Genomic DNA, 12,921 nt, shown 5'->3' on the forward strand with positions numbered 1-12,921 from the left:
AGTTGATCCAAACACAGAAGGAGGGAAGATGCCGGTATGTTGTTGGAGGGTTGATGGGATGATGCAAAAAAGATAGAAAGAAGGCTTGCTTTTAATTGCAACCAGGGCTGCTGCACAAGCACAAAGGTGCATCATTACTTACCTGACAGAACTTCACACCCCTTTCTGTTAAACACCCCTTACTTAAAACCAGAATATAAATAAAGTGAAGGTCACGTCTCAGGGAGCCGCGATCCGGTCCGGAGGTGGGTGTCTTAACCATCAACGCAGCCTCCTTCTCTGTCCTTCTTCCTGTCTTGCTCTTCCTCTCTCACGCTCATTACAGGGGAAGCCATGCAGCGCTGGTTAGAAGAACGTGTGATGAGCCTTGGGAGATATATCCACTGGGAGGGAGGGAGGGAGGTAGCGAGAGACTGAAGGGGACGAGGAATAGATAAAAAAATGCTGACTTGTCTTCAAAGGAGGCGAAAATAATTGAAATGGTGTGTGTGTGTGTCTGTGTGAGAAAGCAGGAGAGGTGGGGTGAGGAGAGATTGAGTGGCTCCATGTTCCAGTTGGTCATTAATTGAGGAGGAATGTGAAACACTGTGTGGTCCTCCACCGAACCTCTCGCTGACACACAAGGAGGAGATTGATAGAGGAAACGGTCTGATAAAGATATGAAAGGAGGAAAATGGGAGGTGGGGGGTGAACAGCAAAAACATAATAAAGTAGGGGGGGGGGGGGGGGGGGGGGTTGGAGAATGAAACGAGGAGGAGGGAAAGGAAAGAAAGACAGGGAGAAAAGGAGTTCAAAGTGTGCCCAGACTGAGTCCTGTCCTCGCCGTGTCCTTCCTCGAGCCCCGAGTCACGCATCGCTCATCTTGTCACATTGAACTCCAGATGCTCCTACCCTGGAGAACGCTCCGGCCGCAGCCATTTTTCTTCATTCTCGCTAACAATTTGGTAATGAAATATTGATTTTTAGTTAGATTCATATTGATGCCATTAGCTTTGCATTGATAAATCACGTTTGGCTGCTTGTCTAGCGTGGCAGAGCCGGAGCCCGGCCAGAGAGATTACAATCAAAGCCACTGATGTGTTAATTTGATGGATATTTCCCCTCCACCTCCACTCCACCCCTCCCTCCTTCTCTCTTTATGTTTCACTGCATTTCATAACATTGTTTTTTTTTTTTTTTATTACAAAGCACCCCGCAAGGATATTTATGTCCGTGTCCATTTCTCCTGAAATAGCATTTCAGCCGACCTGCCTGTGGCAACACCACACAGTCTTAAAGTCATTTCATCTCTTGGACAAGACAAGGATGTGAGGGACTGTTTCACACCCGTGGAGTCAAATGAGGAAAACAGAAGAGGGCATGCATGGCTATTTCTATTTTCTATACTTTGACACCAACAAAGAAAGCAGCAACAGAGGCTCACAATTTATGAAAGGGCTCCTTTTTTTGCATGATATAACCATAATCTCTGGCAGGGAAAAGATATGAATTTTATTCACTTTTTCTGTATTTATTGTCAAAAATATTGGCAATATATGTGAAAGCGGCTCTCAGGGTACTTTTTTCCTTCTTTTTTATTTTTTTACTTAAAGGAGAGACTCGTTTAAATGCCTCAAAGTCTTACAGCTCTCCTAAGCGCCTCACATGCTAGGTTGGGAGGATATAACATTTGAGAAACATTAGGATCATTTTCCAGATTAGGGCGGTTTTTAAATGAGTCTCCTGCCGCAGCTTCGCCTTCCAACTGCAATATGTGTCTGCACACAGTCATCTTAATGAAAGGAAATGATGGCGTTCACTTTAATGACGTGGAGTTCAAGGACTGCTTATTGTTCCAGAGAAAAGCCATCTTTTTTCACGGTAATATGAGTCTTTCTTTTTTCTTTTTCTTTTTTTTCTTCACGGTGCAATTTCATTTGAGAAACAGACACTGAAGGTTAAACGTTCTGTATGGGCTGTCAAAGTACGAGAGAGAATTCGAGATGGAAAACAGATATATTGATAACGTCCCCTCCTGTGCAGACATCTCTGTTTTTGGTGATGCCTCAACTTCTTTTCTTTTTTAATCTTTCCGAGCCATTATGCAAAACAGACTATAGACCTAATTATCCCAGACACACACAAGCCACTCTGTTTTACTCTAGTTATAAAGCAGTTTAGCAGCAGAAGAAGTTCTCCTCAGACATCCGGCGTGCAATTCTTTGTAGCTTTTTAAAGAAATGGACCAATGACAAGTCAATTTACAGCATGTTTACCGTGTGTGTCATAAAGCCGCCCCCCACGTTTACATTTGTCCTCTAATTTAGTGCTCTGCGTGAAGTGAATCTCCCACATGCTAGTTTTTCTAAATATTTGGGTTCAAATGAGATTTTGTTTGATAGAATGACAATAAGTGGTATTAAGGGGAAGCAGATGATTCCCAAACGTCTGGGGTTGCTCTGACATTTTCTTAAAACACAATTAAAAGACTGAGTTATGGCTCCGTAAAGGTTTGTCTATTTGATGCCGTGTTGTCCTCATCTCCTGTCGTGGATTATAGGGCCGAACAGCTACTTGGGGAAAGGCCAGCCGGGTCCAAATGAGGGCTGCTGGGAGATCACTGGCTCCACAGGCCTCGGGGAAAAGCTTCCATATGACTGCAACAAATCTAACCGTTGAACTGGCTGCCCTCCACTTTGGCTCCAACCTGCTTGATACTCAGCCTCATTCTTTAGAATTAAGTGGACCGTAACACAGAGGATTATCTGGGACTGATCTAATGCTGACCTGAACCATTAAAAGCCTTTCCTGCTCTGAAACTTCTCCTAAAGTTTGACCCGTTTGCTACCTGGCATCATCTCTGTTGCGGTAGCGGGTGTGACCGGATCGCCGTCCGTCCAAACCTCCATTCTGGATGCTCTCTGGCGTCTTCATTGATTTGGTTAGCACCCCCCCTCCCCCCCTCAGGAGAAATATATATCCAGCTCTAGAGGATTTACTATTGATCCTCACTCCCTGTGAGGTGATATACCTTCATCCGCACAAACGCACACATTCCGTCTTCAGTTATTCGACATGCTGTGCGCTGCAGACCTACTGAAACTATTTTTTTTCCCATGAGATGCTCCTCAGAAGGGATGACCTCTCATTCAACTGAGAATGAAACGCCTCATTTTAAATTCTGTATATGTGCTGACTGATGAGTCTTCATGTTGCCCTGCCCTTTACTGTATTGTGCTCTTTATTACTTTAATGCCTCTCCAGTGATGTCATCCTGAGGTCATGTTAAAACAGGGGCTGTCCCTGCTGATTTGATTGGCACAGGCACCGCACAGGTTCAGCCAATGGCAACGCAACGTGGCAGCTGGTTGTCATGAGAGTGGGCAAGCAGGGGAGGGGCTTTCCTGATGCCCCATCCAGGCAATGGAATCGATATCCACTCCCAGAGGCATCGCCGCATTCCCTCCGTCAGGCAGTTGAGAGGGGACAGCAATGCTCACTCCAGAAATCCAGAGTTGCTGTGGAGAAGTGGGGGGTGGGGGTGGGGGGTGGAAGGAGTTCTGAGAGCAGAAGACAGAGCAGTCAAACATTTCAGGGCTCGCCATTCCAAAGTAATGAAGCATGGCGAGAGAATATACCTCTGCAACATTTGATAAAGATGGGCTGACACACTAGTCCAAATAGGTTCCTCTGTGTGCCGGCACATGTCTATCCGTCACTGCTCGGCATTACAGACAGGAACAAAAGAATGGGGGGGGGGGTAAAAGGAAAGAAGGACAAATAGAGAGTGAAAAGAGTGAAAATTGACTGACAGCGAGGGAACAGGTGGGGAGGCAAGGGTGGCTGCAGAGAGATAGAGTCTGTGTATCCTTGGCAGCTGGTGGATCCTATCAAGGCCGATTGGTTGGTGAATGAGGCTCGGGAGGCCCGTGTCCTTGTACCCCCTGGTTTGTTTTTCCGCTCAGTCCCTCTCTCTGCTCCTGCAGCGAAAGACAATAAAGAAGCGAATGAGTAAACGTTGCACATTTTACGTCCTCATCATCCCCACACTCTGTCTCTCCATCTGTTACTCCCTCACTAGTGCCATAAAGAGAATGAAGAGCGAAGAGCTGAGCGACGGCGGTAGGGTTCTGTGCCCGCAATCAAATGATGGTAAAGGGTTTGGTGAGTTTTGGCAGCGCAAACCCCTTTGTGCCAAGTCAAAGGTATAACCATAAAAGATGCCACACAGATTGGATAATACAATACTGTAAAAAGGACCAGATCATCATTGGGTTTGTAACCCTTGTGTTATCCTAGGCACTTTAACATTGGGAGTTGGGTCATCTAGACCCACTAGACAGTGCTCTGAACCTTTTTTCTTCAATGATTTGTGATCTTCACTGGTGTCCATGGATTCCATGAAATCTTTCCACCTTTATCCACCTTTGTCATGGGAAGGTAGAACACGTCAATGGTCATCTTGACCCCATAGGATAGCACAAGGGTTACCCTGTTCACTTCTGTCCACTTGCTGCAGTGAACTGTCAATAATACAAGAAATTGATTTTCACAGTGACGTCTGCACGGTAGAAGAGAGGATCGCACTCTCACCTCAGGGCGAGAGGTCTTGGTTCAAATCCCGGCTGATACCTTTCTGTGTGGAGTTGCATGCTCTCTTCATGCATGTGTGGATTTTTCTTCCTCAATTCAAAAACCATATTTCATGGGTTGATGGTATCTCTAAGTTGTCTATAGGTGTGCATGTGTGTGTGATTGTTTAACCCCATAACTGATTGGGTGTACTCTTCCTTCATCCAAGCAGGATTGGCTCCAGCAACACTGTGACCCCAATAGGGATTCAGTGGATGCTGAAGATGGATGGATCACAGTTAAAGGGTCGTGTGTATTATCAAGCAAGATGGAAACAGTTTTGGTCTGTTTTGACATGGATCATAACCCTTTTTAGATCTTCTGAGGAACCAGTTCTATTTTCTTTACCAGAGAAACCTGTGTTACGCACTATTTCTTTTGATTTCTACAACTTTTTTAGGGAATAGTGCTGATTTAACAAATGATTTCTGCACAAAAAGACCTGCAGTAAAACATTTGCACCAAATATGTCTAATTATCCTAAGTTTGATACATCTTTGTATGAATGTATAAATGACAGGGAATTGTATTGTTTTGTGCATTATTCTTGCTTTGATCGCTTGAAAAAAACCATTTCAAGTCAAATCAAAATATCAGATTAGATTAGTACTGCTAGAAAGTCACACAAACTCACAGCTGAACTAGAGCACAATCCTTTAATGTATAGCAGGAGGGTTGCACAGCATTGTTGCCTAAGAAATGTTGGTTGTTCTTGTCTCAATCTAGACTCAGTTTACTTTCACATGTGACTAAAGATTCAAACTTGTTTCACATTTCAGATGTTTTCTAACTTTGATCTGGATCAGAACTTGTTTAGTCTGACAGTCAGAGCAGTTTAGAGACCATCTGAACTCCTGGTGCACCTAAAAATCCAGATCTGGGTTTATGAAGTGATGTTTCTGCCACCACATTGAGAACTAAAGTCACAAGATCTAAAGAGAGAGAGATAAAGTCTTGAGATCAACATTTCCTGAATTGCAAACAAAATGTTCGGTTTTTAAAAACAAAACTTTCCGAACACAGAAGGACAATAATAAATGTTTTAGATGTGCTGCTGTGCGTCTCTTTTTCTCCCTATCTTGATTTTCACTTCTTTGAGTTTAGCGTGATGTTGATCTGAAATTTTGATTGCATCCTAGGAAATTTTGATTTTGAATTGTGACCTTTGTTCTTAAGGTGGTGGCACAAATATCACTTTACATGGATTCAGTTCCCCGTGAACCATGAAGTGGTTCACTACACACACGACATGCGCTCGATCAAATCGGTTTTAATAAGGGCACCTTGATCAGAACCCACAACAGATGTTGTTTTAAGTGGTCATTTAACTAAAAAATGAATAACAATAGATGAGCTCATGGAATTTGGACATGAGCAGGGAAAGCCCTTCTGCTGCCCCTAGTGGACTGATGCTAAACTACAGGGCAGGAAATTTGGACCAAGTTGTTAACAATGGGTTTTTAAGGAACGCTTGGATGATGCCTATGGCATAAGGGTCTCAGAAATATGTGCATCACACATGAAAGGAATGGTTATATAAGGTTAAAATACCTGTAACATGAATACACAAGTGTTGCATGTTGAGACTGAGAAGTAACTTCTGCTAAGTCATAAATTTTTAAAACTTGGTAAGACATTTGCAAACCCAAAGTAACGTTTATACTACCCTTGGCGACAGAGATTTCACCGATCGCTTCCAATGAAAAGTCTATGTAAACACAAATGCGTGTTTGTTGGGCTTTTATGTTCAAAACTGTGCCTTCCACATGTGCTACACACATTTTAAGATGTTTCTATGTACTAAAACACTTGGCCATTGAAGGCTCGTTTAAAGTGAAATCAGGTCAAAGTTTGACCAATCAGGGACTCAGATTTGGTAGTGACACACAGAGGGTATCCCTTCTAAATCACAGGAGTGCCAACCGTTCAATCATTAGCCGCGGTTACATGGGCAGAATATCTTGATCGGATCAATGGTCGGGTTAAAATTCACCCGTGCACATGGGCACAGAAAACTTTTTTCCGATTAGAATAAACGTTCCCATGGCTCACACTCTCGTTCGGAATGAATCATTTGGGCATGCGCAGTAGTGTAAAATCACCCGGATGAGGAACTAGGTCCCGTTGTAAACAAACCGCTTCCACAGACATTTATGCAGCAGCTCGGTAACATACGAGACGATCTTCCAAACGTGCTTTTATTAATGTCATGAATATTATGAATTGCCTGTTCGCTCATCGTTATATTTAATCTGTGTGGTCAGTGCTTTTTTTGTGGAAGAATTAAGCTGGACGAAAGCTTAGGACAGACTAACACGGGCTAACATCATTAGCCTGATGGATGGACACAAAATCCAGGACCGTGCAAGAAACGCAGCAATCTGCAGCTTTCTAAGGACTGAGCGACATTTATTTCTGCTCTGAAAGTTCACACAGACCGCCCCAAAGCCACTCTGTGAGCTAGCGGCCCGAGCTCTGTTCGAACACGGTTCCTCCTGAGTCCTGCAACCCAGAGCGGCGGGACGGCTCGCAGTCTGAATTCTCCCACACATAACAAAACAACAAAACGCACACGTAAAAAAGCCGCCGCCCCCCCCCCCCCCCCCCCCCCCCCCCGACACAAAATTATTAATCCAGCTGCTCTGCTCACTCGGGTGCCAGTGGACCGAGTGAGCGTCAGGGGGCACTAAGCGCTCCTCCTCCGAATCTCCCCCGTGAGGGGTGTAAGAGAGGGGAGAGCCAGCGGGGCGAGAGCGGAGCGGCGCTTTTCACGGGGCGTCCGCAGAGCTGGTCGGTCCCGTATGCGCTCCAAAGCTTTCTCTCAGCGAAACACCGTCTATGCGTGACGTAAACCAGAGCAGCAGTGACACACGATCGGAATGACCGTTTACATGCTCCACGATCGGATAAACGATCGGTATAACCCACCTATCTCGATCGGAAAGAAATTCTGATCCGAATGAGTCTGACCGGGGCAGAGTATTCCCAACGGCGCGTTTACATGACGCATTTTCTTTCCGATCAGGCGTTCATTCCGATTACTTTTGCCCATGTAAACGCGGCTATTGATCATGGAGGAGAAATGAATGATTGTGGAATTAAAAAACCTAAAACTTTCAAATATCGCGATGGAGCTGTGAAGGACGCTTCCACATTTCACACCAAACCTCTTGGTACATGCACTAGTGAACAGTAGAAACAGAAAAAGTAGAAGAAGCCCCTCTGTGTCTGTTCAGTGGCCGTTAAAGAATGCACGTCCAGCCCCGTGTGAACACAGCACAACAGGATGGGTGAAGTTCTCTGTGTTCTTCTCACTTTATTCTATAACTGGCTTCTATATAGATGTAAACAAAAACCGGTGAAAGCCAGAAATAAAGCCACGTGTCCAGATAACCGTCAAGACGTTTAGCCAATAACCTCAGTGTAGGAAGACTAAGTGAACTGTTAGTCTGATGTTTTTTCATGCTTCTTTCAGCAAATTCATTCCTTTTGAAGCATAACTCTTAGCCATGTGAATGTAAGACACAAAAAGAGAGGAAAGACAAATACAACAAATAAGCCCTGCCATATCATAACCTAACATAGCTGTTCATCGTCCTCAGGAGGTAGAGTGGAGAGGGGCCCGCCGTCTGCAGGCCGGCCAGGTACGCAGCTCTGCTCTCAAGTCTTTGGGTGATTAATGAAATCTTAACGGCAGGCCAGACACAAATATTCATCACCTGGCTGCCCCTATTGTAATGCATGTGGAGAAGTTGGAGTGTGACAGAGGAGAGGGGAGACGAGAACCGGCCCAGAGACAAAACACAACATGGGGCACGGGGATTATTACCAGGCCCACGGAAACAACGCTTTTTGTTCTCCTCAACAAAATGGAGGAATGTGATTTATGGACAGCCAGCATCTGTTTGGAGCAAGGGGAGACACAGATTCATGTCTGCTATTATGGGCTGTCCATGTTAGCAGGCTGAGGAGCTGAAAGGGGGAGGTAGGGCTTTTGTTGGTTGGATTGTTGGAGGGAGGTTGTAGCCGTTAAGTGCAAAGCCTTCTGGGAAAGTACACCGTGTCAATTCCTTGTCATACTGCGAATCTGTTACATTAGTGTGTGGGTGAGGTGTTGTCTTACATTGTATATCACAAACAGATGTGGGCCTATAAGAGTTACCCTCTGGGGATGAGGCTCTGGGAAAGAGTGAAGTGTTTCGGTGGGACCGACTGAGGAAAGTAGAAAAAGTTTGATAGTCCAGCTGATAATGTGTTACCAAAACAAAGTGCCATAGAGGATACAATCGATTGTGTCATCCCTCCTAGCAACAAACAGTTTTGTGCACAGCCCTAATATGATCACTTAGATTGATGACATGCATGTAGGACTTGCACACATCAGTCGAAAAGCAGAGGCAGAGGAACAAAGAAGGCACGTACATAAAAACGCAGAGAAGGAATGATGTAGCCGAGCAGGGGAAGTGAGACAGAGTGCAGCAGACGGTGTGGGAGATTGTGAGTCTGTGTGTGCAGTGTTGCATTGACTCCTGCATGCTCCCAGTGATAGATAGTGTCAGGTTAGGCTGCTTTAGCAGGACTCACACTGTCAATGCTATGGCTGTGGGGAGAGCAGGGGCCTGAAATGTTTTAACACCCATCGCTGATCCCTGTCAGCGCACACACACCATGACAACAGGCTGCGCGCACCTTAGTGTGTGCTTTCACGTGTACATGAGCGCCGCACATCTGTACAAATTTGTGCACGCTTCACATACTCGTGCACATCATCTACTGCCCTAAAAATAAGCAAATAAGTGCTTAACATATCCAAATCACAGCCTCGGAAAATAATTATCCAGCCCTGCGTTTGCTTCTTCTCCTTTTTTTGTTTTTGTGAGGATTTCTTTTTTCCTTCAGGCAGCAACAGAGAGAAAAAAGGCCCTCATTGTTCCATTGTTCACATTGTGTCATTCTTTGCCTTGGAACGGCGATTGTTTGCTGCACAGTTAGGAATACAATGGTGTTCACATAAAAATGAGCCACTTAGCTCTCACACTAAATTAGCACTGCAGAGGGGAGTCAGGGCTTTCCAAAATCGCTTATTCACATTTTCCACTCCTTACCAGCCCTATAAAACCAAACACTTATGCTGAGGTGGACAGAAACCCTGACAGCCGCAGCATACGCTCTGTCCGTATCCCATGTTTTGATGGAGGAAGACTATTTAATTATACGTGCAGAGGTGTGTTATCATTTGCCCCGATCCTTTGGAATTAAAATCAATAGGCTGCAGATACAACACAACAGCAAAATATGGGGATTGACAGTTGATGCAGGCATGCACTGCATCGCATATTCTGCTCCGGGGAAGAATGTTAGCTTTGACATATATGTCTCCTTTGGGAAATCGTCTCTGTTTCTTTAAGAGTCGCATGCCTTTTCACTGTAAATCTAACCTGCAGATCTGCTTGCATAGCAAAAGATGGCATGACGTCCCGCTGCAGCTTTAAATCTGAGAAGTGGCCGTGAGGTGCTCCCAGTGACGAGCCAGCAGAAAGCATGGTGTCATCTGTAAAGAAATGGGTGATTTTTCCAGGTGCTGTTAAAATATTGTTTTGCATGGGTGTCTTTGCTCTCCCGTTAGCACAAAAAATCTCAGAGCCCTCATGCTGCCGTGACCAAGAATGAAGTACTCTCCTGGGCCAGACAAAATCAATTCCTCACTCGGGCAAATTTCCTTGTTCCCTGCTTTTTTTTTTTTTTTTTCCTCCGTGAGGCTATTTGTTTTTAATGCTGGCATAGACGTATTGCTTCGGGAAGGCAGTCGTAGCAAATGGTATAAACTGCAACACCTGACAAACATTCAGGGCGCTATTGAACTTTCATTTGTTTCTCGGGTGTCAGCCTCAACTTTCCAGGGTTTTGTTATGAAGAGGTAGAGTTGTGAATTCCACCCTTCCTCAAACGTGGCATGCAACTCCTCCCTGAAAAGTGCACATCTGTCTATGTCTTCGCAAAGATGGCAATTTTTCAGAGATCTGTTTGGTTGAGTGATTACCAAAGGTGGTACATGCAAGCATTTACAATAGATAAGGGGTGTTTTGTTCCCCCCTGGGAAATCAGAGTCACTGACTTCCCAACATTACATTAAATCAAGTGTAATCCTGCCTGTAACACCTAATTCTTATCTCTGAAATCGACACTTGTGCATTAGCTGATTCTGCCACTCTTCAATTTTTATTTATTTTTTGTTGTTGCTTGCATAAAAAGATTTTAAGCTCTTCTGCAAATGTAATCAAAAAACACCAAATTTTATTAAATTGCATCAAATACATTTGAATCAAAAAGTCTCAGATAAAAAACACAAAAAAACAAATGGAGTTCTGCGCTGCCAAAAGACAGAGAGAACAAAGAACAGCCCCCTGTTCTGGTACCATAAAAATCCCCTCGTGAGCAATCATCTCTGTGTGTTTAGCCGGAGTTTGTTTCACATGGTCTTCAGCTCCTCCTCTCATTCTGCATTGGCCTGGGGTGATTTCCATGAGAATCAACTGAGCGATTAATCACAGTGTTCCTGCACTCCCAGATGTCATTCAGGGCCTTTTAAAGACATCAGCAGGCACTGATGTTTATGGGAGGAGAGCGACATAAGCTCTGCATCCCAGACCCGAGACTTTGGTCCCAGCTCCCTCTGGGACGTTCACGCAGCCACTACTGTCCAGGATCCTTCCAACACACTCGACTTCCTCCTCCGGAAAGGCATTCATCAAAGCTCAGCTTGGCAGACAGTGAGGGTGCGTCTCTGCTGAGTGAGAATTTAGGGATTGTTTCAAAAATAAAACCTCCAAAGGGTTTGTGAAGTTTGAAATGTTTACTGGAATAGGTTTCTGAGCAAATTTACAAAAAAGTTTTTCTTTAAATTAACCAGCAGCCTAAAAGCCTGTTCACACCGGGACGAATTTCGCCGACGTTTAACGCCGACGTTTAACGCCTCGTGACTAAACAAAGGGCACCAATGAGAGTGTGCACACCTACGTGTAAAAACGCCACGCGTCAAAGCGTCACAAAAAAAAAACGCCTTGGGTTCGTTTTTTTTTTTGACGCGTCACATTGAAATCTATTTGACCAATGAGAATGGCGCTTTTGCACACGTGTCTGGAGCTTCTGAAGTTACAGTAAAACACAACTTGAGGGCGCTCAAACACAAAACTGCCTTGCTGAGCACACATACCAGCGAAGAAGATAGACGCCAAGTAGCGTCTACACACAGCCGCGAAGCAATAATGACGGACATTCTAAAATATCCCCGAACCAAGCACCAGTTGGAGCTACTGGTGCTTGAAATATTCATGTTTTCTTTGTTTGATTCTGACAAGCGTGTAAATACTTGCTCTCTTCTTCTGAGTGAAAAGCGACTTTAAGAATCGTAAAGTTGCGCAGCGCCACCTTGTGTACAGGAGTATTTCTGTTTACATTAAGCGCCATCTAATGTCAGGGAATGAAATTGCATGTTCGCTCGGCTCATCGTCAGTGAAAATCGCCTGGGTGTGAACACAAAAAACGTGGCGAAAAACGCTGGCGAATAACGCCTGGCGAATATTCGTCCCGGTGTGTACGGGCCTTAACAGGGTCATAAGACATTACAGACTTCTGAGTAAATCTACAGCTTCATGCAGCTGATCTGCTTTGAAGGATGGATTGACAGGTGGTTTCCAACACGCAATGTGTTCAGTTCAATGAAGCAGACACTGTTATTATCAAGCTACGGACACAGTGAGCATGTGAAGTTCATGAATGTGCGTTTAGCCCATGGTGTTCACACTGGACACACTGGACAAGCAGGGAGGGGCTTCTTCTACTGTTTACTAGCGAATGTCCACTACCTAAAGTTGGAGGAGGTTGTAAATCTGGTGACTCTTTGTACAGGTTCTTCTTTCACATCTCTATTCTGATTTATGAAAGACAGGTCATAGAATTCCGGCCAGACACCAACCGTAATTATTAATTTCTCCTCCTTGATCAATTTTCAAATTCAATTCAATTCAATTCAATTCAATTTTATTTGTATAGCCCAAAATCACCTCAACAGTCGTCTCGATGGGCGAGACAGTTGGCGATTCCATGAATTAAATGCAAGTTCCTGATTGGTCAAATGTTGGTGTTACAATGTGTGGCCTGGTTAACATAGGAGGCAGATGACCTTAAAGTTCAGGAACAGGTATTATATTGTTTGTTTGTTTTTTTATGCACAGCTCACCCATGCTCGTCCTCCTTCACACTGAGCTCCTTCCCTTTTATGGGCTCCAGTCAATTGACTGGCCACGCCCA

The sequence above is a fragment of the Oryzias latipes genome, chromosome 16 (genome assembly GCF_053564925.1).
Source record: "Oryzias latipes strain Hd-rR chromosome 16, Olatipes_Hd-rR_3.1".
NCBI classification, from domain to species: domain Eukaryota; kingdom Metazoa; phylum Chordata; class Actinopteri; order Beloniformes; family Adrianichthyidae; genus Oryzias; species Oryzias latipes.